The sequence below is a fragment of the Crotalus tigris genome, unplaced genomic scaffold (genome assembly GCF_016545835.1).
Source record: "Crotalus tigris isolate CLP2741 ecotype Arizona unplaced genomic scaffold, ASM1654583v1 scf7180000018371.15429387391:27106975, whole genome shotgun sequence".
In the NCBI taxonomy this organism is placed as follows: Eukaryota; Metazoa; Chordata; class Lepidosauria; order Squamata; family Viperidae; genus Crotalus; species Crotalus tigris.
The window spans coordinates 5,185,367-5,211,649 of record NW_024096970.1 but is presented as its reverse complement, the minus strand read 5'-3'; the positions used below and the strand labels follow the sequence as shown (position 1 = coordinate 5,211,649).

Below are 26,283 nucleotides of genomic sequence, written 5' to 3'. Positions count from 1 at the left end.
CCCTGGTGCAGTACTGTATAACAAATTCAGGTTAGCTAGCTTGTGGCTTTTCATGAAAAAAAAAAAAAACAATAACTTGGCCTATCAAAGAGTTTAAAGTAAACTAACTTACAGTGCCACCTTCCCTTTGAAAGAGAAGTTTGTACTTGGGTTGAGATTGAGATTGAGGCCTCTGGAATTGCAGGAAGATTTGAGGAAAGAGTTATTGGTTTGTCAGGAGAGAGAAAAATACATTAAATAACAAAATCTGCTGATTTCACTGTCTTTGACAGTAAGGATTTGTTTAGTTGCATGAATATACAGTTCATCCCATTCATTTCGGTGTAAACACAAAGTCCCATACCATGATCCTACACTGATCTGTGTGAGTCAATTGACCTCTAAAAGTTATTATACTGTTTAACTGCAAAATATGTATTCTTGTGAGAAAAGATCTATTTTCCTCGTTTTAACTTGAGTATTTCTTGATTGTTACAATATTCTTATTTTTCTCAGCCAAAATCTTTACTAGGATTGGTATCACCACATGATTAACCTTCAAAAATTCCCTTAGAAACAAGGGAATATAGCATATCCACTATGGTATAAAAGAAAGGACTTTGCACATGCAAAGGATGTGATGCATGCTCCTTAAATACAAATTAGGAACACCAATGAAAATAAGGCTTTGTATTATGGTTCTATGATTATATCACGTGGGTTTATTCAATTCTCCCAATTTGGAAGTATAATGTTAGAAGTAGTTATACATCCTACTGAGTAGAATTCAAAACTGTAGTATGGTACAGAACCTTAGCCTATAGACTTTGTGTTACACCTAGAGGAATGTTTGTGTGCAACCTCATCAATACTTCATTTGCTTGTTTGGAAGTTATAGCCACAGCATTCAGGACTTTTGTCATAACAATTGTTTTCTAAGTGTAAGTTCATAACGCTCAAACTTTAGAAAATAAATGGCTGAAGACCATCTGCAGCAAAATGTTCTTCTACCTTTGTGAAAATAAAGAGTGTACTTTAATGACATAAAATTACATCAAGAAGATGTAAAATGTATGAGATAATGATAATGAAGTTGGTTTTATTTCCATCTTGGATACCTGTCATTGATTGATTTTGGTTTAAGTGTAATTCACAGCTGAGTTGGGAGGGGAAAACACAACTTGACTTGGGTGGGAGAAACTATATCCTGTAACAGTGATATTGTGTAGGAGGCAAATTAAGACAGGTCATGGGAAAGAAGAGAATTTGGACAATAACCCAGAAAGTGTGCAGAGCTTAGCCCAAAATGAATTCCCAGGATTGAAGCATTGGTTCATTACTACTGTACTAAATTTAACAGATACATGTATAGCAGGTTTTAAATTGAACATCTTGGTTTGCAGCTAAGCTTTCTTTGAACCAGTATTTAGCAAAAGAAGAATTTATAAAAATATATTATTGTTGTTATTGTAGTATTCTTCCACAGTTTGAATTTCTTATTTTCATGAATAAGAAATTCTTGTGAAATCCTCAATACTCATGTTCAGAAGAAAAAGAAAGACCTCTAAAATCTGACAAGTAGTTGAACAGGAACTCCAACTTAAGATTGTATTAAATAGATGCATTGCTATAAGTATATCCCTCCCAATGCTGGATGCAAATTGCATACATTTGTTAGTATTTGCCAATAGCCATTAAAAATGGAATACCTTATTTTTTTATTAAGTATCTGCTTTGGATGTGTGTTATTCGCAATATAATAGCTCAAATTTATTAGTATGCCTTATCAGAAAAAAATACATTTCTTTATTCATTTTTATCTTGCCTTTTTGCTCTAGCAAGCATTCATAAAAGAATGCTCATAAGAGAATATATGGGGCAGTGACTCAATCAAAAATCAAAGACCAAAACTTATGCTTAACTTCTTTCCCCCCCCCCCCGGGATCAATACATTTACTGCTTGATTGGCTGGGTGAGGTAGAAATAACAAAACCTGAACATCGTAGCTCACAAAAATCCCCTAAATGGATGAATAAGATTAATTTGGGTTTTCTATCCCTGCACATTTTTACATTGGGTTAGGCTTCACCACAAATGTTTACTTTTAAGGAATTGCAGCCAAGCAAATATTTTCTGCCAGCACCAGGCACTGCTTTAGTTGGAAATTAAATCTGGGTCAAGTTAATATCCACATCTCTGTACAGTATAGGCAAGCCCTTAATACTATAGGCAAGGAAGAATAAAGATGCAGTCTAAGCAGAAGGAATTATTTCCAGAGGAAATTTTAACCACACATGTTTCTTTAGAAAATCCAGTGGAAATTTGCTTCTAATTTGTGCTTTTAATTATTATTGACTAAATACATGCATCCTATTAATGTTTAACATATATATTAATGTCTTCACAAACCAAGCTGTGCACAGAAACCTTTCTTCAGTTAATTGGGTTTTTAGATTTTTTTTACTTCTTTAGGTATCTTTAAGTCAGTTTTGACTCTTGGCAATTACACGAAGAAGTCTCTACAGTTTTCTCAGCTACATTTTTGGAAATGTCTTGCCATTGCCTTCTTCCTAAGGCTGAGAGGGAGTGGTTTGCCCTGCTGGCTTTGTACCTAAGGGAGAACTAGAACTCAAAGTCTTTTGGTTTCGAGCCCAATGCTCTCAATTTGAATTTATAATACAAATTTTATTAGTGACTTTGATTGAATGACTTAGAAAAGCATTATGATTTACTATTATATCCTCAAAGATTACTAGCCCCAATGCAAAGTAATTGTCATTGCTGAATGACAGGTGATCTCCAACTGAGCATCTGGGGGTCCTCCTGAACCAATAACTCCTGTTCAAAGGGAAGGTGACAACTTTGACCAAGGGGGAGATTGGCACAGCTCCATCTGGTGCACCAGTGCACAAGTTGTGTGGCTTCATCGATCAAGAGGCTCTAGTTCAGCAGTTCTCAACCTGTGGGTTGTGACCCCTTTGGGGGTCGAACGACCCTTTCAGAGGGGTCGCCTAAGATCATTGGAAAACACATATTTCCGATGGTCTTAGGAACTGAGACACTGCTCCTCTATCCTCTCCAGGCAGATAAAAACAACACAGAGAATGTAAGACTTAAAGCATCAAAGAAGCAACTTCCCGCCTCTCAGGTAGAGCTAGCAAAAGCCAATGTTGGGCTCAATTATGGTCATAAGTTGAGGACTACCTGTAGCTGTGGAATTCCTTTTATTGGATGGTTCTATCTTCTGGAATCTAGAGTCTGATCCTGCATGTCAGATATTTACATTACGATTCATAACAGTAGCAAAATTACAGTTATGAAGTAACAACTAAAATACTTTTATGGTTGGGGGTCACCACAACATGAGGAACTGTATTAAAGGGTCGCGGCATTAGGAAGGTTGAGAACCACTGCTCTAGTTACTTTGATACTTGACTACTGCAATGTCCTTTACATGAGACTGCCCTTGAAAACTACTCTGAAGCTTCAACTGGTCTAGAAAATAGTGCTCAGGGATGATGCTCCATTATGCCCACATAACACTTCTGCTCAGCAAGCTGCACTGGTTGCTAGTATTCTTCTGGGTGCAATTCAAAGTTCTAGTTATTACCTATAAAGCTCTACATGGCATGAGCCAGGTTACTTGAGGGACTGACTATTTCCCAAGGTTTCTGCCTGTCACAGAGCTTGCTCTTTAGAATCTAAAATCCATGTGGCCCTCACCCCGATAGCATTCAGTAAAGCCTTGAAGACTTGGCTGTTCTTTCAGGCCTTGGATTGAGATGGGCTCCTTGTTGGATTCATCTTTCTTATTTTTCTTTATGTCTCTATATAGTGATGGGATCCCATCTTGTTTTGATTTGTATTGGATTTTTATGGTAATATATTGTGAGCCACTCAGAGTTATGGTATTTAGCACATTCTATGTGCTAATTATAAACTAATTATTCCTTAGTTTCATTATCTGGATTGTTTCTGGATCCTGTCCTCTGGATTATCCTTCGGCCCTGATTTGCTCTCTTTCATCCTGCTTGTTCTTCACCCCTAATAACCTGGCAAAATTCTTGGGTGATCTAGCATCAATGGGTAAATAAAGCTCATTCTACACATTCATGAACTCCATATAATTAGTTTACCAGTAGATTATCAGATGATGATGATGATGATGTTATCCATTCAGTCATGTCCAACTCTTGGCAATTCTATGGGCCAGGTCTCTCCACATCTTCCAATTTTGCACTACTTCTTGGAGTTTTTGAGTATTCTTTGGCTGGTAAATTATCCTTTAGTAGTAAAAAATAATCCTACTGTATTAGTTAATAATAGTATTGAACTGGAAACATTAAAGTTGCGCCCAAAACAAACCTTATCAGTTCTGGCTTGTATTAGAGGTGACATTGCTGGACAAGTTGCTTAGCATATAAGCATATGCAGAGTACCATGGATATTTTTAAAAAAGAGATACCATTGTGGTACCATAATGTACTTTGCATTATTTTGGTGTCATTGGATTCCTGCCTCACTAAGGCTCACGTCCTAGCAAAGTGGAATTAGAATTTTGTTCACTCTGCATTTTCTTTTTCTTGCTGTCAGTTTTTCTTCTCTATCTAGCTGTGATGAACAACTGTTATAGCACCTTCTATCTATTTTATTTTATTATTTAATTTGATTTATATGGTCACCCATCATGTGGCATACAGCTCTGGTGACTAATAATGATGATAAAATCATAAACAGTAAAACAAAAGATCATATATATCTATTCATCTATGCAATCCACATATTCCAACCTTACTATCCCAACAGCCGGGGGGGGGGGAATAGTTCTTTTTAGCTATCCAAAAGGTTAAGAGAGTGGGGACCTGCCAAAAAGCACCTTGGGACAACCATGACCTGGATGACTGAGAATCTCCATAGACACTTAGCTATGCACTTTGGGTTGAACACCCTTCGAATGGTGAGGAGTATGAACAGATTTCCAGACAACATTGCAGACTAAGGAACCATTTGCACTTCAATTCGAGATGCAGACATCACAGACTCATTCCCTACAGCCTGTGCCTGTCTTCAACAGTGAAGGGACTCAAGGCAGAAAACATCCTGCAGCCAAGAAGGCTCCACACACATTTGCACTACTCAGGTGACCCTGAGGACACAGGTACACCTCCAAATGGCCTCAATAACTCTCTCAAAGAATGCAAATGACCAGCTGTCTGCAAGGAATATGAATCCTTCCATTCTCCACTATCTAGTTCAGTGGTTCTCAACCTGTGGGTCGGGACCCCATTTGGGGTCGAATGACCATTTCACGGGGGTCGCCAAACCATGCTGTCTGCCATTTTTTTCCCTTTTCCCTAGCTGTCCTACTCCCTCTTATTGGTGGCCACAACCACTTGGGGGTCACCACAACATGGGGAACTGTATTATGGGGTCACGGCATTAGAAAGGTTGAGAATCACTGATCTAGTTAGAGCTGAAGAAGCTTCTTGGATAGGAAGCAAAATGTCTTCAAAGAAAAACAAAAAAGTCCAGTTGCCTCCTGAAAAAAGCGCCTTTGGGACAACCATGATCTGGATGACTGAGAATCTCCATAGACATGGACCTGCCAGATCTCAAAAAGAAGGTGATCCACTGGGGTTGGGTTGCTACCGAAAAGGCATGCTTTCTATGTCCCACTAAAGGCAACATTTAAAGGAAGGGATCTGGATCATTCCTGTTCAATCCAATCTGGTAGAATGGGCAGAAATTCTCAGGGAGAGCCAGTCCCAAAATAACCTGGCTCTGTGCCATGTAGACTTTAAAGGGGATAACCAGTACCTTGAATTACACCCCAAAAGAAACTGGAAACCAGTGCAGCCTGCACAACAATGGTTTTACATTGACAAACTGAGAGACACACAGTATTGCAGCAAGCTGGTGCATTCTGGATCAGTGGTGTTCAAAGTCAGCCCCACATAGAGCAATAATCCAACCAAGAAATAACCAAGGGATTAGTGACTATAAACAAAGCCTCCTGGTCCAGCAATTAGCACCTAAGATCTATTTGTGCAAAACACACACACACACATCAGCCACAGCTGCTATCTGCTCCTTGAACACGTGCCACAAATATCCTCTTGTGTACCAGCTCTGTCCTTGTGTGCTGGCGAATTGGATGGACTGGAATCAAAGGGAAGGTTAAGGAAATGTATGGTAGCAGCAGCAGGGAGAACTCTGACTTGTAGACTATTTTCTACAAATATTCAGATGTGGGGGGTGAGGTTCTCAAAGGATAGGCATGAGGATAAGTATAAAGTGGCAAGGCTTTGTATAATTGTACCCACCAGCTCCTTGGCTGCATTGAGTTTTGAAATGCAACAAATGCATAGTCACTTGTTTTCCACACCAATTTAATTTTTAAAAAAATGAATTTGGAGACAGATATTCGCACTCATTTCTATTTTGCCTCCACTTGGTCCAATCTACTAGAAATTTTTATAAATTTAACCCTGGCCTATCTTCAAACTGTCATGCTTTTTTGATGGAAAAGCTAGTTGCTAGAAATAGGGAGAGGGCAAGCTTCTAAGGGTAAACTAAATCCAGTAAAACCGAAGGGAAACCAAACAAAATCAGCTAAACAGGATGGTAAAGCTATACGAATATGTTTAATTATAAATCAAAATTCATTTGGGTGCATATTAATTCCAAATAGGTATATTGTTTTTCTTATTTTAAAAAATAAGCATTTTTCCATGTGAATCAAGCCTCTTTTTTTTTTTAGGTCCTGAAAGAAGAATAAGCCTCCCAATTATGTTCTTGATTTATTTCCTAGTTCAAATACTCTTCCTCTCCTAAATAGATATTGACCATTAGTCAGGCTCAGTGGTGCCAGATCTTAGAAAAAAGTGGTTTATGAGATTTACATAATCAGTCCACAGAATGTTCCAAGCTGGAATGTAGCATCTGAAAAAAGAAAAAAAAACTATTAGAGTAATGAAACATGATAGAATGAAACACATATACTGGCTGTTATAACATTTAATCTTGCCACACAAATACTCTGCAGAATTTTTCCTAGAAATTCTTTGGATGTAGACAACCTACAGTGGAAATGTGATTAGACATGACATGCTAGAAGTAATGTATATTTCCCTTAGCTCGGTTTTATTGGTTTTTTGATAGTGCTGAAACAGCAGCCTTGTCCTGTATGACAAAAGGCCTGCAAAGAAGTTAAAGATTAAGAAACCTGCTTTTTAATGTTCATCAGTTTTATATGTTCCCATCCTTTGTGTCTTTTCAGTGTGGGAATTGTTAATTAAAGGTAAATAGTGAAGGAAAACACTTTAAATGTGCTTTATTGGGGGGGAGCTATAAAACTGAGCAAATCTGAAAGATAATGAAAGAACATCAGTATATGGGAAGGGCAAAACTTCTAGAAGTAAGTAGATGAGCTATTCTGATACTACTGATTTACTATATATGATTCAACCAAAAGTACCCATAATATTTTTGTACCTCCTCTACATCTCACTTGAGTGAAGTCAAAGTGGGAATTCATAGTCCAGAGCTTGAGAGAGGCTGGTTTTGCTCCTCACACTTCTACACAGCCTATTATTGATCACTTCAGAAGGGCAACTTTGAATATATTACCTATAGGTTGCTCACAGGATTCAAGAGTGTCACTGTGAGTCTTAAATTGCAAAACGGATCATAGCAGGACTTTGGAAATGAGCCAAGACATGGGAACCAAGATTTGCTCCAGGAGCACTGGATTAAATAAACTAAGGAAAGCAAGAACTGAAGAGCAAGGAAAAGTGGTGTCCAGATTTTGGCATCAGCCAGAACTCATGGAATGAATCAAAATAAATTAGAGGACATAAAATTCAAGAAGACCAGGTTGTTCAGCTATAACAAGAAATCCCATTATTTCCCTTCCTCTCTAATAATAATAATAATAGTAGTAAAGTTGGAAGGGACCTTAGAGGTAATCTAGTCCAACCCCCTGCTCGGGCAGGAAACCCTACACCATTTCAGACAAATGGCTGTCCAGTCTCTTCTTAAAAACTTCCAGTGTTGGAGCATTTACTGCTTCTGGAGGCAAACTGTTCCACTGATTAATTGTTCTCACTGTCAGGAAGTTTCTCCTTAGTTCTAGGTTGCTTCTCTCCTTGATTAGTTTCCACCCGTTGCTTCTTGTCCTGCCTTCAGGTGCTTTGGAAAATAGCTTAATTCCCTCTTCTTTATGGCAGCCCCTGAGATATTGGAATACTGCTATCATGTCCCCCCTTGTCCCTCTCTTCGTTAAACTAGACATACCCAATTCTAGCAACCGTTCCTTATATGTTTTAGCCTCCAGTCCCCTATCATCTTTGTTGCTCTTCTCTGTACTCTTTCTAGAGTCTCAACATCTTTTTTACATCGTGGTGACCAAAACTGGATGCAGTATTCCAAGTGTGGCCTTACCAAGGCATTGTAGAGTGGTATTAATACTTCACGGATCTTGATTCTATACCTCTGTTCAAGCGTCTAGCACATGGGTTGGCTCTTTTGGCAGCTGAAGCACACTGCTGGCTCATATTTATGATTTGTCTACTAGGACTCGAGGTACCTCTCACCGTTACGAATATGAGCATGTGCCATTATGCTGTACTTGTGCATTTGGTTTTCTGCCTAAATGTAGGAACCTGCTTTTCTTCACCATTGAATTTCAGTTTGGTATAGTTGTGCCAGTGTTCAAGTCTGTCCAGATCCTTCTGTATCTTAAGCCTGTCTTCTGGAGTGTTGGCTATTCCTGCCAGCTTGATGTCGTCTGCAAATTTGATGAGTTCCCCATCTATCCCTTCATCCAAATCGTTGATGAAGATGTTGAAGAGTACTGGGCCCAGAACAGAGCCCTGGGGCACCCCACTACACACTTCCCTCCATACAGATGCAGTTCCATTGAGGACCACTCACTGAGTACGCCCGGTCAGCCAGCTACGGATCCATCTGGTGGTGATTCTGTCTACCCCACATTTTTCTATCTTATCAAGTAGTAGGTTGTGATCTATTTTATCAAATGCCTTACTGAAGTCCAAGTAAATTATGTCCACAGCATTCCTCTGATCCACTAATTTTGTCACTTGGTCAAAGAATGCAATAAGATTTGTCTAGCATGATCTATTTTTGACAAACCCATGTTGGCTTTTAGTAATGATTTAATGACTCTAGATGAAATTGATTCTGATTTTGGAATTCAAAGGGAGAGAAAGCTTTTTAATATAGGTGGATATAATATAAGGGATATTATTAATTAAGGGATCATTACAGAGAAGAATTAATTGGTGGATGAAGCATAATATAACAAACATATAGTGGAACAAATATAACATTATATTAACACAAAACTACACTCACGCTTAGCCCTCTGAAAGGACTCATTTATGTTCTATTGTAGCTAGTATACAAAACAGAGCTATGCTATCTGTGATCATTAATTCCAGATCAATTAATACAAGATTGTGATGATTATCCTTAGTCTCACTTAAATATCACATTCTGATTGTATATAGCCTGAATATCTCTATTTAAAAAGGAAGTTTAGCAGGACATTACCCACAGTTTCAATTTCTATTAGGCTTTCATGTGGTAATCCCATTCCACTGAACTCTTTAATCAGCTTTTCTCCTATCTTTTATAACTATAAGTTTTCTGAGAGGCAATGCTTTAGGGTAACAAAAGGCCTAGGCATATATGACTAGAGTATATTGGTTATTCTTTTTGGGTGCTATTGACAGAACTAGTAGTGCTGCTCAAATGACAACTGGTTTTGCAGCAGCCCTACGTGAAAACCATGAGTTGTATGCCACCAATACATGTCAGTGGTTTACTTGCAGATCACTTGACATCTGTACAAAAAGTCTACCATGAGTTTGGCACTAGAGTGAAACCAACTTTTTGTTGGCACTTTAAAGACTAGTCCATTTATTTGCATATAAACCTTCGTGGTTTACAGTGCATAGAATGTATTGAGTGAGATCTTCTGAAATTATTTCAATACAAAAATAATTCAAGTTGCCATTAATTACTGGCATTACTTTTCTAAGTCACTCTTAGTCATGTCTAAGAAAGGACTTTGTATGGATTGGAAATTACACTACAGATGTTTGAGATTGTAGTTTGCCAAAGTTTTAAGTGGAAATCAACTTCTAAAATTCAAGCTGCCAGCCTTAAGTTTCTTAAACTATGGGAAATTGAGAAGAAAAGGAAATTAGCAAGCCCAACTGCATGACCTAAACAGCTTTATCCCATAATTATAATTGCATTTTTATTGGGCTCTTTTATACAAATATGTGCAATGCTAATGTTACTTACCTGACTGACACGTAAATGGCAAAAACTGGTAACATTAATCCTTCATATTATCTAGACATTCTCAAAAATAGCTGAATTGCATTAAATATCTGTATTAAAAATAATTTTGAATCAAATATTCCTCTGATTTTGTTTTGGGAATAAAAATATTTCAAATGTTGCCCTGAGAATGACTGCTGCTGAAATCTTCTGTTGCTATTCTATTGTTTCCCAAATTTATGTTGTTTTGTAATAATTCTCTATCTCAATCCAATTTTTCCCCCTTATAAACTATCAAAGATTACAAAATGAATATGATGACTTTGCAGTGTTATGTGTTTAATCACATTCATCATATGGAGAGCACAAGAATGCTAATTTACAAAGCTATACTAGCCAATTATGAAGTTAAAAATAAATTATTTAAGTCAATTCTTTATTCCGTATTATATATCTGATACCATACAGTAATGAACAGAAGGCTTCTGAATCCCAAAGATGCTTTTCAAAAAGCAACTGGACTTTCTTGGTCCAGTTATTACCAAGTTATCAAGAAAGTCCAGTTGCCTTTTGAAAAGCACCTTTGGGACAACCATGACGTGGATGATTGAGAAGCTCCATAAATGCTTCTGAGGTTTCTCAGTGCATTTACTAATAGTTTTAAAAAATGGTCTTTTTCAACCATGCTGATAGCGGCCCATCAAGAGGACTAAATTGCATATTGTCCGATGACTATGCACAAATATATGTGGACAAATATTTGATTGGTTTATATGAAATATTAATACAAATACTTTTTACTTCAGTAATAACAGATGGTAAAAAGATAATTGGTTGGTATTCTCTCAGTTGAAATATTGAATAGGGACATTTACCCACTTGCATTTAACCACAACACATATATGCCCCAACTTCTTTCTTACATCATGTCTTCATGGTACTGACTATGTCTCATCCCCAATTCTTATTTCATGCAATCTTAAGTTGCTTTTAGCTGTTTAAAGTTGTGTTTTCAGGGGAGGGGGGGAAGATATTACAATGGTAGTTTGCCAAGCTTCGGTTTCTCTGTGCATGTTATTTTGCTCTGCTGATTATGATGCTTTCAAATTATCTTTGAAGATGAAGACTCACTGCATTTATTAAAGACATTCAAAATTAATAAAAATCAAGAATGTACATAGAGTGCGTATCTAGAGTCATATTTAGACTCAACAAAACCATCAAATTTTGACATACTGACAAAGTGCATGAAATAATTGGCTGAAGTGTCCTTTGAGCTTGAGTCTCACAAGCAGTGGTAGGATTCAGCCGGTTCGCACCAGTTCGGCAGAACCAGTAGCTAATTTTTTTGTTGCCCAGACCCAGAATGGACTTCCGGAAGTGGCATCCACACAGAGAACCAGTTGTTCACATATTTGAATCCCACCACTGCTCACAAGCATATGTACAATGGAGAGCATCTAAAGGTTACAGATTGGGACAATATGGAGACTTTGTGAGTATTTTGAATAATTCTCTGTTGGAAAGGGTGCTACTGTAGAGACCTCATCAAGTAAACTAAACCAAATAGACTACAACATGGCTTAGCACAATGTGTGAATCTAGATTTATACAGTGACAGAAAATAATGGGGGATTAAAAGCAGGCTGGGGAACATGGAATAGAATAGGAAGCAAAACAATAGTAGTGCAAAAATAGAACTGGAAGAGAAGAGGTAGAAAATCAGGAGACAAATAAGCTATGTAGGCATAATTCAGTTGGCAATTATCTGTGAGAATTGAAAAAGAAGCTAAGGCAGCATCAAGTCACCCTTAGATCTCAAAATGCTAAACAAGGGAGATCACCAGGAAATCCTATAACTGTAGGTTAGATGGGAAGTTTAAAAAAGGACCATCTTGGGTAAAAATAATGGAAAATCATTTCCATATTATTACAGGATTGTGACCATGAAGTCATCAGAGTCAAATTTGGCTCAAAGTAGACTCTCCTTTTTAAAGACTAATGACTAGAGAATTTAATGGTGCAAGGAAGGCAAGGAAATACTGGAGATTTGTTTTACTGCCTTTAAATGAAAAAGATACCAATCAGTCCAAACATAATCCCAGGAGTTATTGCTGGATCATTGATTTCAATTGATTATAAAAGGGCAGAGCAAATACCAAGGTACTCAGATGGATATTCTGCCATCAGACTACTCATCATTTTAAAAAGAAAAGCTTTCCTAGCTTGTATATATTCATTTAAACCCATTTATTTCTGATTATGGTTTATATACAGCTTTATAGTTGTTTTAACTATGCACATTTCTGTAAGGAGGACCTATCTGTTTATTTCACTTCACATCACAGCTAGTTTAGCTTAGTCAAACTGCCCTGCTATCATGTTTTTTAATCTTGTAAATTGTGAGAAAACAATTCTGAGAACAGATACACAACTGATTTAAAGAGTTCCCGACACACTTGTGTTAATTCCAAATCCAAAATGCTGCACAGCCCTAATGAATAACAGATGTCACAAAGATTATCACTATGGTACACTAAATAGTACAGTACTGTTTTTATACACTTTTCAGCTCTAGAATTGTTTTAGGGCAGCAGTGACTTCTCTGCTAGGTTGCTTACAGAAAGCAATTGTGTCTTTTTTTACTTTGTGGGAAAGAATGCCTTCAAGTAAAAAATGTGTTAGTCCTGCTGTAAATGGAAAATGTGAGTGTGCAGTTTTATAGAGAATGCCAAACTGAAATGTTTATACTGGAATCAACCCCATCTCTAATTTCAACTTCGTTGTTGAATAGTATTGTGCTTTCCATTTGTATCAGGAAAGAGGTAACCATGTGGAAAAATCTTCATCCGTACAAATTATGTTTAGCCACAGTAGTAAATTAAATATTTTATTTACTTTAAAACACATTATCATTCTCTCCATTCCTCCTCCCCCCCCAAGTGTTTTATTTAATAGTTGTTTAATTTCATTTAATGTTGGAGTGTAATTGATGGTGAAAACACAGGCAGCAATCAAAGATCTGTAATTAATTAGTCTGAATAAATCAGGCAGCGTAGAAGAGCTCCAGAGAAAGGCCCAGAGTCAGCATTTGGGTGAAATAAACACCTCATTGATTACATGATGTCATAAATATGGTGTTGCCATTTTGATAGAACTTTGTGTCAATAGGTTGGGGAGGTTTTCTAGAGGTCAGCAAATAGCCCTACAGCAGAGGTCTCAAACGGTTGCATCATATGGAGACTGCGCCCATCCTAACTCCAGCAATGCAAAAAAAGTTGCAATACGTCACAACACATCACGTGATGCAGCGAGTTTGACACTCATGCCCTATAGCTTTGCCTTACAAAGGGGCAATTTGCTTCAACTGCAGGGAATCCTCCATTGGTTTTCCCTTCACTCCTGGGCTCCTTAAACATCTCAGAGTCCTTGCCTCCCTTCCAACTCTACACCTCATAAACTGGGGGGGGGATAGGAGGACATAACTAGCAATGCATTCATAGAAAGCATAGGAGGAACAGGACTTACGTGTCTTTGGAATGCCAAGAACTAGGTACTAAATCCAATAAATGGTTAGCACCTTGTTCTTCTGTTCCAAGTAGGCATAGGTTCCTTCTATATTCCTTATGAATACATTGCTATTCATGTAGCGTATAGTTCTGGAAGGTTTGAAAAAGATGTTTGAACCCAGAGTTGCTGGGAGGCCAGGATTATAAATTACAGGATTGAACTGTTCTACATAGTGGCTTTAAAGCTTGCAAAATCTGGCACAAAAAATTCCGATCCAGATTTCAATTCATTCCTTAGCAATGGCAAAAATGCTGGCCAAGTATTTTATCTGGATGGTGATTGGCTTGTGTTTTGGTTGGTGGATTCTTATGCTGAGAAAGTGGGCCCTAACCACGTTCTTCTAAGGGCAGTTCTCTTTCATTGATTGATCCTCTCAGCCTTTTAGCTCATTTTCCCCAGTTTCCCCCTCTAAAGTTTCACCACCTGACAAGCACAAAAAAGACCCAAGGAGAGTAGACTGCCATTGCTTCTAAGAAAAACTGTGTATTCTGTGATATCTCACAGTGGCCAAGATTTTTGTTCTGAACGTTTAATACAATTTGATCAACACTCTAAAACTGAACTGCATGGATATGTATAATATATTACTTGCATAGACTGGATGTCTAATAAGTGAATATTTCAAATTAAAGCAAAAAGGAGATAGCTGTGAGGCTTAAATGCACACATTAAATGTGCATTGGACTTGGCATTATTTTCTGAAGAAAGAGGGAGTCATGTTCTATAGATGCTCAAATAACATCATTTCCTGTTCCATGCATGGAGGGAAATCTGCTGGCTTCCCTTTCACAGGAAATGAAGTCTCCTGGCTGCTCCCACCATCTGCACTCTGGATATACATATGGATACAAATCTTTTTCAAGCACAAAACCCTTTTTTTTCCTTCATTTTTCTTTTCATTTACATCAGTGGAATGATGAGACATGAGCGATTCAAGAATTTAATAGCTCCATAGTTGCTCTAGGCTGTTCTTGGTTGCCACAGCAATCCTTCTCTTGCTTTGCCCTGCAACTGGTTGAAAAGTAGGCAACTGAGGACACAGTAGAAGGATTGCCATGGCAACTGGTAACAGCCCAGAACAGCTGTGGGGTTGCTGTTAAACATACCAATAGGAAAACAACAGGAAAACAAAACAGATAGAATGAGTAACTTAATAAAAGCTGGGCTGGCTGCCCTTGCAGAATGCAGACAGCCCAGTAGAGTGGAATAAAATGGCTATGATCAGGGGCAATGATCAAAGAGGAGCAGTGGTGGGATTCAGCCAATTCGTACCAGTTTGGCAGAACTGATAGCTAAATTTTTTGTTGCCCAGGCCCAGAACGGATTTCCGGAAGCAGTGTCCACATAGACAAATGGTTATTCACATATTTGAATCCCACCACTGGAGAGGAGGGACCTTCCACCATGGTTCACAGAAGCCAATTGGAACTGAGTAGTTTATATGCAGGGAAGTGAAGTGCTAGCAACAATCCAGACAGCACTGCTTGAGCAGATACAAACTGGAAAACGATCTTTGACATGGAACAGAAAAACATGGGTAGAATTTGTCTTATGGTGGGTTGGAGACAAGTTGAGGAAGACATTAATAGCTCAAGATTTTTTTGGATATTTGGATACTTTTGTAACAGTATTTAGGAGTGAGAATTAAAAATTATAGATAGTACCCATTAAGTACCCATTTGTGATGTAGACACTTGTTTTGAATAGCTAGTAGTAGAATACATTAACAAAACTTGATCTCTGTTTAAGCCATAAGAAACTATTTATCGTCCTGATAAATTCATCCTCAATTATTTTTCAATTAAATGAGAATTCATAGTATTTCAGAGTTGGCCATCAGGAGATCTGGGAGAGAGTACCAGAATGTTCTTCTAAAAAATGTCTGCCAGTATCAAATTTCTGACCGTTTCTTATTTGGTGTAGAAGCTGACCAATGCAATGCAATACAAACCAGTTAATGCAAAATATAGTGGGTTATAGCTGAGATATGATTGTTATATATTTAACTGTATGTTTCTCTGAAGTTATAAGTGATTTTGGGTTTTGTAAAGGACTGGCCTTTAAATTAATCACATCAGCCTATGGATATCTCCATGGAAGATAAATTTTGCATGTCAGCCTATGAATATCTCCATGGAAAGCAAATCTGCATAAGAATACAGCTTCATTTATATAAATCCAATGAAATCTGTTTGACACTGAGTATCCCCATACTCAGAGCTTTCTAAACAAAGATTATGGGTCCTAGCAGTCTTTGTTGATAATAATCAGTGCTTTTTGTCTTAAAAAAAAAAAAGGTGCCAGAACTCACACATGTCAGACAACCTGCCTTGTCTACCCTACAAGGTTCTATCCAAAAAAGATGCCGGAACTCCGTTTTGGGCATTCTATGAGAAAAAAAGCCCTGATAATAATGATATGAAGAACTCTATAAAGAAATTATTACTTTTTCTGTGGTGATAAACTTCTATTCTTACAATTTTACTATGTCAGAAGAATGAAGTTCAAAATGTTAAATATATTTCATCAAGCAGGAAAACATCCAATTTAGACTAAATAGTAACCTGTAAATCATAAATGTCTATAGAGATTCTCAGTCATCCAGGTCATAGTTGTTCCAAAAGTGCTTTTTCACAAGGCAACTGGACTTTCTTCTTTCTCTTTGAAAATGTTTCACTTCTCATCCAAGAAGTTTCTTCAGCTCTTCAGCAAGAAGCTGAAGAAGCTTCTTGGATGAGAAGCAAAATGTCTTCAAAGAGAAAAAAAGAAAGCCCAGTTGCCTCATAAAAAAGCATCTTTGGGACTGTAAATCATAACCATAAATCAAAAATAAACAGAACTGTGAGAAAAAAGTGCTAATACTTCGTTATGCACAATTTTGATCTCTCTTGTTTCTAATAGTCCCAACAATGCACAAACTACATTGGCTAGCTGAAAAACATGGCCTCCATTAATTTATAGTTCAATCTTGAGTGTCTGTTCTTTTATAAATGTTCTTATCTTCTCTTTTCTTAGGTGTTGTGAGGAACATCTTTTCACTCTACATCTGTAGAATATATACTTAACATATATTTACACTTTTATATTTATTTTACAAATATTATTTATACTTGTATATTTGAGCAGGGGGCTGGACCAGAAGACCTCCAAGGTCCCTTCCAGATCTATTCCTATTCCTATTCTATTCTATTCTATTCTATTCTATTCTATTCTATTCTATTCTATTCTATTCTGTTTACACCTGTATACTGCACAGGTCAGAAAGAAGGCTGAGAAAATATTTATAGACCCTTCATATTCTGGACATAAACTATTTCAATTCCTCACCTCAAGACACCATTAGAGAACATTGTATGCCAAAGCAACTGGATGCATGGACAGTTTTCTTTTTCCCCCAGGCCATCACTCTGCTAAATACCTAATTACCACAGTACTGTCTTGTATCTAAGGATATTTACCCATGTAGTATGGCTGTATTGCCATTATCCTTCTCATCTTTTTCTACTACCTTCTCTTATTGGTATCATTATTGTGATTATATTATTTTGTTTTATGTACATTGAAGGCTTATGCACTGGAGACAAATTCTTTGTATATTCAATCACACTTGGGCAATAAAGAATATTCTGTTCTGTTCTGTTCCCTTCCATTCCATCCTGTCCCGTCCTGTCCAATCCCATCCCATCTCATCCCATTCCATTCTCTAGGTCATTATGAGTTTGTCTTAGAAAAAAACACAGCAATAGTTATGTTAGTTGGAAGACATATCTGTGATGAGATTTAATTTTAAGAAAACCTAGTAATGAACAGCCTATGAATTAAATAGCAGGACAGTCTTTTTGAAACAGTAAGAACTTAATACCATATAAGCACTGAACTCAGCTATTGAGCAGATTTGTTTATGATTCATTCTGGCATAGCTTAAAATACAATTTTACATCTCCAGCATTTCTTATGCCTATGAGGCTTACTGTTTCCCTGCTTAAATGGATTATTAGACTAGGTTAAACTAATATAATTATATAGCTTTTACTTTAATGTCCAGATCACATTACAAAGGAACTGTCCAATAAATGATTAAGGAATGCAACCATTTCTATATAAATATAAGAAATTCTGCATTCAAATTCCTTCCATCCTTAATATAGTATACAGTACCTACATTGTTTTGCCTTTATTGGATTCACATAATGCATTAAGCCATAATACAGTAGATTTGGTGTTATTAATGTGATGTATGAACCCAGCAGATTGTGTCTTATTTAACTAACACATTGTGGTTAAAAATAAAAAAAAAACTTGATCCAGGCTTGCCTCTCAATGATATCCAAAGCACAGGGCTTTCTAAAGTAATGAGCATTATGTTGGAAACCTGAAGAATATAAAAGGACTTTGCTTTAGAATATCATATTAAAATTAAATTAAAATTTATCTGTAACTTAACTCCTTATCTTGGAGGTCAAAATTTATAATACCATTACTGTCCTGCTTTTTCCTCAAGCACAGTAGAAAACAAACTTCAGACTTAACAGTGTTTGCTGAATTTTGTTTTTATGAAACCATTAAGTCTACTAACCAGAAACTAACTGCAGAAAGTAACAGTCCAAAGGGCAGACACAACTTTGAAATTAAATGACAAGGTACCTCAGAATGTTTAATCAGCCCAAAGGTTCCTTTGAATACAGGAGCTGAGATCATAGCTTTAATAAAAAAAAAAATCACAGCCAGTTTCCTCTTAAACTCTTTTAATTTCTGCCAGATGACCTTAAGAAAAAATCAAATCCTATAGTTCTTATTATTGTTAAATGAAAATAATAAACTTTTGCTAAGTCAATTTACATTCCAAACTACAGTACTGTACTTCCCTCCACTGATATAGTATCAAAGGCAGTGTACAAAGTGCCTATCCAAAGAGAAAATAGAATATATGATGAAAGAGAGTCCCTTGATTGCTTTGGGTTAAATCTATTTTAGAAGACCATACCCACTTCCATTTGAGTGGTTATAATGTGTCGGCAAGTTGTGCATGTTTAGTATCCTCAAATCCAGTTTTAGGAGAATAATACTTTTAATGTTGGCCCAGCAGCCTATCTGCCTTCTACAGAAACCAAGATCTTATCCACTGGCAATGCTTCGACTGGGCCCACCCATTTTAATTCTTGAATAAAGTCTCAACAATGTTGGGTTGGAGGGTTAGCATACCTTGGTTATTAACATAGTTAATGTTATGTCCCGAGCCTTTGCAAACGGCTCGGGCGTTTGCAGGCAGTCCCGGGCAGGTGCAAAGCTGCCCGGGACCAGACAGGCTGTCGCCAGCGCCGTGCGCATGCGCGGGTGCTGGCGCGGGAAAAGTAACCCTTTTACCCGGGAGTTGCCTATATAAGAGGCTGCGAGGCGTTTGGGCGAGGCTGAAGCCATCTTCCTGTAAGCTGAACGCTGAATAAAGAAACTGAGAACTCCAGCTGCTTCTCGTGTCTGTTTTCCCGCCACGGACTCAACACTGGCGACGAAGGTGGGATGCCTTGCACTACCTGGAAAGGAAGAAGTGTAAGCTTACCCAAGGAGTCCTGAGTGGCGGAAGAGGAACGGCGTCGACTCGGCAGCTGCCCGCCAATCCGTTGCGCATTCGGGGGTAGGCTGGCTGATAGACCCGTCTCCTGAAGATCCGAAGATGGCGAAAATCGGAAGGCTTTCGGAATTCGACGTCTCACATCCAGAGCGGTGGGAGTCCGACGTATCCAGAATGGAGAACTACTTCAAGGCAAACCAAGTGAGGGAAGATAGCTTGAAGGCCGCCACCCTGCTTTGCGTTTGCGGCCAAGCCGCCTTCGAAATCGCAGAAAATCTTGTAGCACCTGTTCCAGTAGAGTCTGTAAGCTACGCAGACCTGAAGAAGATGCTGAAAGAGCACTTCCACCCCACGGTGTCCGTTATCTCATGGCGCCACACCTTCGAGCAGAGGGATCAACGGTCCGGTGAAACAGCCAAGGAATACATTGCCGCGCTACGGAAGGCCGCCAAGCCCTGCGAGTTCAAGGACCTCGAGGAACGACTGAGGGACCGATTCGTGTGTGGGTTAAGGCATCGCGAGCTACAACAGAGACTTTTCGCAAAGGAAGAATTATCCTTCCAAGACGCCTTAAGGGAAGTCACCGCAGAAGAAGAAGCAGGCGGCGCCGTCAAAAACATGCGGCCGATCAGAAACAGTGCAGAGGGTGCGTCCGTGCACCAGGAAGACGTCCGACGAAACTCCGAGGAGGATCCGGACGAGGAAGTCGACCGTCTACACCCCGCGAAGGAAGAGAACCAGAAGGGAAGCTCTTCGGCTCCGCTCAAGTGCATCGGCTGTGGAGGTCACCACAGAAGAACCGACTGCAAGTTCCGCTCCGCTACCTGCCGGGCATGCGGCAACAAGGGCACATTGCAGCTGTTGTGTCTGGAGCGACGAAGCACAACCCAAGAAGAACGCCTGGAAAGGTACCAGATTCCCCAGCCAGAATAGGGTAGGTTTTTGCGCTTCGCGAAGAAGCATCTGTAGAACAGGCACACACAAGCCCATGAAGAAAAAGCTGTCACTCAACGTGAAGCTACAATGGGTTCCATTATCTATGGAACTAGACACAGGGTCTGCCCTGTCCATCATTTCATTGCATACATTTAGGAAGATTTGTTCCAGAAGTGGGTCTAAGGCCAAGTTAAGGCCTTCTGATATTGTATTTACAGATTTTCAGAACTCAAGAGTGTGTGTTAAGGGGGAGGCCACCCTTAACGTGCAATACAAGAGTTTTGAAGGTCCACTAGACTTATTAGTAGTAGGGGGTGAACGAACGAGTCTCATAGGACTCGATTGGTTTGAGGACCTGGGGATACACGTCACAGGACTCAATAGCTTACAAACACTCGACCTACAGGAAGTCTGCAAAGAATTTGCAGATGTTTTCAGCCCCCAGCTGGGCACATTCAAAGGACCACCTGTGTCCTTAAAGCTAGACCCCACTGTCACTCCATTAGGATTAAAGCAAGAAGGGTCCCTTTTGCTTTAAAAAGTAAAGAATTGACACTGAACTAGACAAACTAATCCAACAGGGAATCTAGACACCGTGATTCCAGCCCTGTGGGAGACCCCCATTGTCACGCCTCTAAAGGCAAATGGGGCACATTACGCATTTGTGCTGATTACCAACGGCCAACTCAATAAGGCATTGCAGCAAATGCCATAATCCTGTTCTGTGGTCAAGGTCACATCCTGGACTCTTCAAGGGGGGGCGTGTGTTTTTGCAAAAGTGACCTAGCTCAAGCATATCAACGCTGCCTGTTGATGAGATGCTGCCATAGCTCAGACCATTGTGACCCACATGGAGCCTTTAAAGTAAAAAGGATACAGTTTGGAGTAAATGTCGCTCCTGGGATTTTCCAAAGCGTAATGGAAAACACACTACGAGGTATACCAGGGGTCTGCCCCTACTTTGACGATGTCTTGATTGCAGGAGACTCCACACACATTCTAGCTGAAAGACTTAGGGCTGTCCTGTTAAGATTCAGGGAATCAGGCCTCAAGCTCAGAAAAGACAAATGCCAGATTGGGGTGCCTTCTACTGAATTTCTGGGATTCAAAATTGATGCTGCTGGGATTCATCATGCTGAATCCAAACTAACTGCTATTTTAGATGCACCCAGGCCAAAGTCTAAGGCCGAACTTCAGGCCTTTCTAGGCCTCCTGAATTTCTACAATTCTTTTCTTCCAAATAAAGCTAGTGTAGCTGAGCCTCTTCACAGGCTACTAGACAAACAGGCTGTGTGGCTGTGGTCACAAGCGCATGAGGCTTGCTTTAAAGAAGTCAAGGCCTTGCGCACTTCTAACAGTGTTCTTGCACATTTCAACGAGTCTCTCCCTGTGTGCATCGCTTGTGATGCGTCCCCCTACGGGGTTGGAGCTGTCCTGAGTCACCTCAGGTCTGATGGAACTCAGGTTCCTATTGCATACTACTCCAGAACAATGTCTTCTGCCGAGCGCAACTACGCTCAGATAGACAGGGAGGCTCTGGCTGTTGTTGCTGGAATTAAAAAATTCCACGATTTTCTATATGGCAGGCATGTCACGGTCTTCACTGACCATAAGCCTCTGCTGGGACTGTTTACCACACGTAAGCAGACTCCCCACATCATTTCCCCTAGAATGCTTAGGTGGTCTATTTTTTTGTCTGCATATGATTCTTCATTACTCCACAAGCCTGGGAAAGAAATGGGCCATGCTGATGGCCTCAGTAGGTTGCCTCTGCCAGTAGTAGAAGCTGACCCCGCGCCAGCTGTCAACATTCTATCAATCCAAGCCGTGCCCGAGCTCCCTCTTAGTGCCAGGGATGTTACCGCTGAAACAGGTACAGATCACACACTTTCACGTGTCCGCTCCTGGGTCCTTTCCGGGTGGCCTGAGCACTGCCCTAGTCCTGAGTTTCAGAGTTTCTGGTCCAAAAGAAACGAACTGTCCCTTTCTCAGGGTTGTCTGCTTTGGGGAAACCGAGTTGTCATTCCCACCTCAAGGAGGACTAGGGTCTTAGAATCCCTCCACGAGGGTCATCCTGGCATTGTTCGTATGAAGGCTCTTGCACGAAGCCACTGGTGGTGGCCTGGTTTAGATAAAGGTATTGAGGCTAAGGTACACGCATGCCACCTGTGCCAACGATCTCGCCCAGAGATGCCCCAAGCTCCTGTGCATAGATGGGAGGAAACACAGTCCCCATGGTCTAGGGTGCACATTGACTACGCTGGGCCCTTTCAGGCCAGTTCTTCTTGGTCCTTGTTGACAGCCATTCAAAATGGCTTGAGGTTGTACCTGTCTCATCCACCACCACTGCAAAGACTATTCAGGTACTGAGGGGGATTTTTGCTGCACACGGGCTGCCAGATGTCATTGTGTCCGACAACGGCCCTCAATTCACCTCATCCGAATTCCAAGCTTTCTTACAGGCAAACCTGATTCGTCATGCCCGTATGAGCCTTTTTCACACGTCCACCAACGGTATGGCTGAACGTATGGTGCGCATCGCAAAGGACGCCTTGAAGAGACTCACCTACGGGGACTGGCATCACAGGTTGGCTGACTTTCTCTTTTCTTATCGCACCACACCGTCCACTTCTACAGGGAGAAGTCCAGCTGAACTTCGTTGGGGGTGCCAACTTACTACTAGACTTGACCGGTTGCATCCGGACAGACTGCCTTCATCTACCTCACATCCTAGGGCACCTAGACAACTACTTGTGGGTGCCCCGGTTTGGGCTCGCAATTACGGGCCTGGGTATACATGGGTCCCCGCTTCTGTGTCCAGGATCACAGGTCCTCTCTCCTACGAGGTTGCCCTGGACAACGGTCGTGTCCTACGGCGGCACATCGACCAACTTCGCTCTAGGCGAGACTTTTCTGCTGAGACTCCTGGGTCTTTTCCAGGGGGGGAGGGGGACCCTTTGGAGCAAAGGGAAGGGCAAGAGCTACTGCCCATCTCCACGGAGGGAGCCACAAACGGCTCGTCCCAAGATTCCGCAATTGCTCCGAAAAGGAAGTCATGGAGCTTACCCACACAACAGGCACTCACGCCTACTCCAGCCAGGGAGTCACCCCGGGGGCATACTCACTTTCCACATACGTCACACAGCACTCCAGTCACGGAGGATACCCAGGGGCATCCCAACAAATCATTCCCCGCAAGAGAGCTGGCACACAATTCCCAAGGTTGGCCTGACCTTACCCCAAATCCTACAGGGGGTCAAACATACACAGAGCTAGTCGAGGAACCAAGTCCCGACTACAACAACCCTAGCACAAATCAGGGAACACATGAGTTTTGGGAAAGTACAGAAACCCACACGAGCCCGAACACAGAATGGGGTTCAGGGAATGGACAGCCTCCTGACAGGTCTTGGACTGACCTAGGAGGTTCTACAGAGACGCCCAGCAGCGGCTATCACTTCAAGGGGCCTGAGGGTCTACAGCTAGGCAGGTCAACCAGGTCACAAAGCAACAGAAGCCCTGGCCTGACGAGCCCGGTGGGCAAGCGAGCAGGCCAGGCATCGGGGCACAGTCCTTGGAAGACACCAGGGCACAATAGAGAGAACAGGCTCACGCCTCCCTCCAGTCAGGGGAATTATGCCAGTAATCCAGAGCTAAGAAGGTCACAGAGAGCAAAGAAATCTCCCAAGTACCTAGAAGACTAAATAACATTGCTGGCAAAGCAAAAGCCAGTAAACAGTGGGAACATTGGGGAGCAAAATGTCATATAAAATAAATGTTGTATGTTGGTAGTAGTTTTAGCCCGCGGGAAAGGGGTGTTATGTCCCGAGCCTTTGCAAACGGCTCGGGCGTTTGCAGGCAGTCCCGGGCAGGTGCAAAGCTGCCCGGGACCAGACAGGCTGTCGCCAGCGCCGTGCGCATGCGCGGGTGCTGGCGCGGGAAAAGTAACCCATTTACCCGGGAGTTGCCTATATAAGAGGCTGCGAGGCGTTTGGGCGAGGATGAAGCCATCTTCCTGTAAGCTGAACGCTGAATAAAAGAAACTGAGAACTCCAGCTGCTTCTCGTGTCTGCTTTCCCGCCAAGGACGCAACAGTTAATAGTTAAAATAGCTAGTTAAAAGTAGCCAACAAGACTGGCTTTTTAAACAATGCTGGCAGGAATTCCCTTTTAAAAAATGTTGTGGAAGGAGTTTGCTCAGATGCATTTGTGACCTTCCCTACAGCCTCTCTCTAGGAATATTCTTAGTACCAGTGCAAAAAAACCCCAACCCTTGGTTCTGCTTTATGACACCCTATGGAAGTCTCTCTACCATACACATAAGAAATTCTTCTGGTCCTGGAAGACCTTCCAAACCCATGATCTGGCACAAAAGACAAAAAAAAAAAAAAAAAGCACACATTACATTAAAAGCAGGGCCAATCTGTACTAGTCTGATCTTCCTTCCTCCAAAGTTGCACAAGGCCCTCTTTGACTCTTTTTAATTATTCCACATTGCTGTTGTATGCCACCACTCTTCCCTCAAAGGAGTTTGGAGAAATGTATGTAATCATAGTGCACAAAGAATCTTAGCTTGTGACTAGAAAAAAAAAATAATTAACACCCCATCCCCTTCTATGGTATCACTGCCTTCCAGCAACAGAAACTGATCTTTTAAAAGCTGCCGGCTTGCTGTACATAAATTTACACCATGAGAAAGCAGATCATACTACGGCTGTATATTCCACGTCACTTTTTTTGCAGTTACAACATAACATCCATTGTTCAATAGTCTATTAGCATTACCAATCATCAAATCCATATATCATAATTTCATTTTTGTCTGTTTCATGCAAAAAGCCTATTGAATTTACCTCCCAAAAGTGAACTGGCTATTGACTAATCTTTCCTGCCCACTTGCACAGTTACATGCGCTGAAGGCCTGTCCTGTTTTCTGCTAATTAGGAAGGTATTACAAGTAATCCTCATTTAGTGATCACAGTTGGGACCAGCAACATGATTAAGTGAACCAGTTGCTAAAATGAAACCACAGCAGTGTTCATGATTGTACTTCAACTTTCTTTTGCTTAACGGACCTGTCAGATCACAAATGCAAGGACTGGCCACAACATTATTTTTTCATCACCATCATAAGAGCAAACAATAATTGAACAGGGCAATCACTAAATAAAGACTATCTGTATTCAGGTTGTAGGGAAACCCCAGAAGATATCTGCCCGGCCTTGATGTGTAAAATCTGCAACATATAAAGAATAATTAGCACCATTCAAGGGACGAGCTTGCATAAACTAATTATCCCCAAAGTTGGGCAATAAGTAGTAATTGTGTGCAAACTTGAACATTCTCAAAGCCTTTTGTTTTACCTGAGGGGGTTGTGGGCTCTTTTGGTTTGGAGTTGTTTGGATTGGGTTTTCTTTTTTTTTTTTTTTTTTAATAAGCTTTGCTAAAAAGATTGAGGGAGGAGTGGTGGGGGGGAAGCAAAACAAATAGCTATGGTTGTTTATATTCAATTCCTGGGGAGTGTTGGACTGTGTTGGATGTGGCAACTGACAGATCTGAATGGAAATCAGAGTGAGTTTTGCAGTTCACAAGTAGATCACTATTGGTCATTCCAATGTCAACACCTGGATGAGGGGAGGTCTTCACTGAGGCCATTTGCCTTCTAGTCCCTCGTCATATTAGCTCCTTGACCTGAAAAAGACCAGAGACTTCATGCTCTATGCTTTCACCATAACATTTAACAATCAGCTCCATCTTATTTAGGGGTGGGTACAGGTAGTCCTCAACACATGACCACAATCAAGTCCAAAATTTATGTTGCTAAGCAAGCCATTTGTTAAGTGAGTTTTGCCCCATTTTACAACTATTCTTGCCACAGTTGTTAAGTGAATCACTGCAGTTGTTAGGTTAGTATCATAG

The 26,283-nt window shown here is 40.3% G+C and overlaps 1 protein-coding gene and 1 long non-coding RNA gene across 3 annotated transcripts in view; one reads left to right on the top strand and one right to left on the bottom strand.

The window, feature by feature from the left end:
• LAMA4 (laminin subunit alpha 4) overlaps window positions 1–26,283 on the top strand; it is a 103,884-nt gene that overhangs the window by 1,114 nt on the left and 76,487 nt on the right. The gene's annotated exons all lie outside the window — the stretch shown is intronic.
• LOC120311571 overlaps window positions 6,605–26,283 on the bottom strand; it is a 102,490-nt gene continuing 82,811 nt past the window's right edge. For both annotated transcript variants that reach the window (XR_005557661.1, XR_005557660.1), the window contains exon 3: window positions 6,605–6,921. This is a non-coding gene — a long non-coding RNA (uncharacterized LOC120311571). The remainder of the gene's footprint in view (window positions 6,922–26,283) is intronic.